The 3,665-nt window shown below is 36.7% G+C and overlaps 1 non-coding gene across 1 annotated transcript; it reads left to right on the forward strand.

Moving 5' to 3' along the window:
- Positions 1-416: 416 nt before the first annotated feature.
- Positions 417-562, forward strand: LOC116469934 (U4 spliceosomal RNA). Its single transcript, XR_009213812.1, has one exon. It is a non-coding gene; the product is annotated as a U4 spliceosomal RNA (small nuclear RNA).
- The last annotated feature ends 3,103 nt before the right edge of the window (positions 563-3,665 follow it).

Here is a 3,665-nt window from a genome sequence, read left to right on the forward strand (position 1 = left end):
CAACAAATTTAAAAATTAGTTGCGGATGGTGGTATGTGCCTGTGATCTAGCTACTTGGGAGGCTGAGGTGGGAAGATTGCTTGAGCCTGGGAGGTGGAGGCTGCAGTGAGCTCTGATTGTGCCACTGCACTCTAGCCTGGGTGACAGAGCAAAACTCTGTCTCAAAAAAAAAAAAAATTATCTCCTAAAATATTGTAAAATTACTTTTTTTTCCCCAGGGGAGGAGAAAACATCAAGAAAACAAAAAGAGAAACATCAAAATCATTCTTTCGGTTCTTTTGTGGTTTTCAACCACTTTTGGGTTTTCCCCTTGCAGAAACCACAGAAATATTATCTTAGAATAAAATAGTTTATCTATTTAAAAAAAAAGAAAGAAAGAAAGAAAAGAAAAGAAAAATGTGAAAAATGTGATCTCTAGTTTTGTGCAGGGGCAGTATCATAGTATCGTAGCCAGTGAGGTTTATCAAAGGTGTGATTATTGCTAATTGAAAACTTTTCCCAATATCCCTCCATGACGACTAAAAATAGAGTCGGCATTGGCAATTTTCAAATTTGACAGTCTATATGGAGACTGAACAAAGAAACAAAAAAAGAAATGTGGCTTCTTCCTTGGCTAAACATTTTAACATAACATGGTCTTGAGAAAAACATGGTCTATTTTTCTCAAGTTTTCTTTCTGGATTCACCAAATTTCATGTTGATCAGTGTTAAAAGAAATAGCACTGGTTGTTGCTTCCCTTGCCCTCGGTGGGGTAAAGTTATCAGTAATTCAAATCAAGAGTTTCTCCAATGCTCTGTTTTTAGAGAATTATTGCCAGCATCTTAAAATATCTCATTATAGGCCAGAGAAGAGCAAACTTGGCCCTTCGGGGACAGCAGAAAACAGTCTGTTAACTGTTTAGACCTGGAGAAGGCAGCTGAAAGTGTTTGGTTACCAAACAGCTTCCCTAAGCACCTAGATAACTGGTGTGATCAGTACTCAACCCTGCTGTTGGCTGATGACAGGGGTCAGTAGTAAAGAGCATTGCAAGTAATTAATGATGGCTGCTCAAGTGTGGGAATGACAGCTTATGTAATGTGTGTTTTCTCACTTTGATGTAAGACATTAAAGATTGTGTTTAAGACATTAAAGATTGTGTATAAGGAAGTCTTCAAGATCACTCCCATGCTAGTGTGATGAAATATTCTATCATAAGATAATCACAACAACCCCACTTATGTATCATCTTTTTTATACAAGTGAATAAAGTAAAATTAGGGGGTTAAGAAACTTGCCGGAAGTCAACCAGCTATTAATGAGCAGAGCTGGGATTTCAACCTAAGTGAATTTGATTTCAGAAAGCATGATTTTTACCTGACCATGAAGTCATTTTTTAGATGGCAGAACTAATATTAGTTCAAATTGCCAGAAAAGTTCCATAGATAAATTGCGACTTTTTGCTAAATCTTGAAGAATGTCTGGTATTAAATAGATGGAAAGAAAGCAGATTCTCAACAATGTCTGGATAGTTGAAAAAAAGAAAAGAAAGATAAGGGAACAGCATGAGCAAAGGTGAAAAGATGGGAATGAGTGTTTAATAGACTGAGTTAGCTGTACCAGGTGGAAAAGCAGTAAGAATGCTCAAAGCGTGACTGTGGAGTGCTTTGAATGTCAGAAGGAGTACAGATATCACAGTATAAACCATGGTAAATCACAGTACATTACTGATAAAAGGAATCTTTTAGGAAGATTAAACTGAGGTTGGGCCATTGTGGACAGGATTGATGGGAGTGATGAGAGATGAAGTTAGATTAATTAGAAAGTTACTGCTATAGTCTAAAGATTTAGAGTATAGATAATTATACTGCATACCTTTTCTCGAACAATTTTTATCTTCAGGCATTGAACTAAGCACTTTGCATTTATTATCTCAATTAATCCTCAGAGCAGCATTATGAGGAGAGTAATATGATATTCATTTTACTATGAGGAAACTGGTTCAGAGACCCCCAGATCACAAAGTTAGGGATGGAGTTTATCTTCAAATCCTGGGTCATCTGATTCCACAGCACCATATTGCCCTGCTTAGAATAAATAAGTGGGGAAAACACCTGCATGTGAGTATTGAGAAAGAAGAAACTGATTGATAATTGACTTGATGAGATATTAAAAGCAGTTTGTTTCAAGATTTTGGACTGTCACCCAGTTTATTTCATAAACCAGGACATATCTACTCACAGATACAATTAGAAAAAGTTTACGAAACAACATTTATTTATCCTTATCATATATAATGTACTCTGACATTTTCTTTTCTATTTTACTAAAATGTTTTTGGTGGTGATTCACTAAATATTTTTTTTAATTGTGGTAAAATCCACATAACCTAACATTTACCATCCTAACCATTTTTTAAGTGTATAGCACAGTGATGTTCAATACATTCATGATATTGTGTAACCATCACCACCATCCATTTCCAGAACTCTTCATCTTGTAAAACTGAAACTATCCGTTAAACAATAATTTCCTATTTCTCTGTACCCCCAGCCTCAGGAAACCACTGTTCTACTTTATGATTTTGCCTCCTCTAACAACCTTATATAAGTGGAGTCATACAGTATTTGTCTTTCTTTCACCATATTTAAGGCTCAATCATGTAGTAGTATATGTCAGAATTTCTTTTTTAAGGCTAATGTTTCATTGTATATATTTACTATATTTTACTTATTTATCTATTAGACGCTTGGGTTGCCTTCATGTTTTAGCTATTGTGAATAATGCTGCTATGAACATGGGTGTACAAATCTTTCTTTGAGACTCTGCTCTCAGTTCCTTGGGGTATACCCATTAAAGATTTTACAATCCACTGATAAATGGGCTGTGGCTCCTGGCGGAAAAACTCAGAGCTATAAGCTATGAAAAGGATACAAAATTGAAAATTATTTCTAGTTTTAGTTTGAGTGTTGAAGAGAATGGGTACTACTGATTGATAAACATGGAGAAATTAGAAAGGGAAGTTATTAGTTTCCTGAGGCTGCGGTAACAAATTGGTATACAGTTGGCGGCTAATACAACAGAAACTAAGTTCTCACATTTCTGGAGGCCAGAAGTCCAGAGACAGTATCACTGGGCCACAGTTAAGGTGTCAGTGAAAACATATTCCTCCAGAGACTCTAGGGCAGAATTTTCAGAATTTTTTCTTGCCTCTTCCAGGTTTGTTTTTTTTTTTTTTTTTTTTTTTTTTTTTTTTTTTTTTTTTTTTTTTTTTTTTTTTTGAGACGTAGTCTCGCTCTTGTTGCCCAGGCTGGAGTGCAATGGCGCAATCTAGGCTCACCGCAACCTCCACCTCCCGGCTTCAAGTGATTCTCCTGCCTCAGCCTCCTGGGTAGCTGGGATTATAGGTGCCCGCCACCACGCCCGGCTAATTTTGTATTTTTAATAGAGACGGAGTTTTTCCATATTGGTCAGGCTGGTATCAAACTCCTAACCTCAGGTGAATCTCCCTCCTGGGCCTCCCAAAGTGCTGGGATTACAGGCATGAGCTACCGTGCCCAGCCGCCTATTCTTAATAATTATTATCATAAACTGTAACCATGTGTAATTTCCCTCTGCCTTTCTTTCTTAAGGGCACTTGTGATTGCATTTAGGGCCCACCTGGATAATCCAGAATAATTTTTTCTTC

The sequence above is a fragment of the Hylobates moloch genome, unplaced genomic scaffold, assembly GCF_009828535.3.
Source record: "Hylobates moloch isolate HMO894 unplaced genomic scaffold, HMol_V3 SCAFFOLD_5, whole genome shotgun sequence".
In the NCBI taxonomy this organism is placed as follows: Eukaryota; Metazoa; Chordata; class Mammalia; order Primates; family Hylobatidae; genus Hylobates; species Hylobates moloch.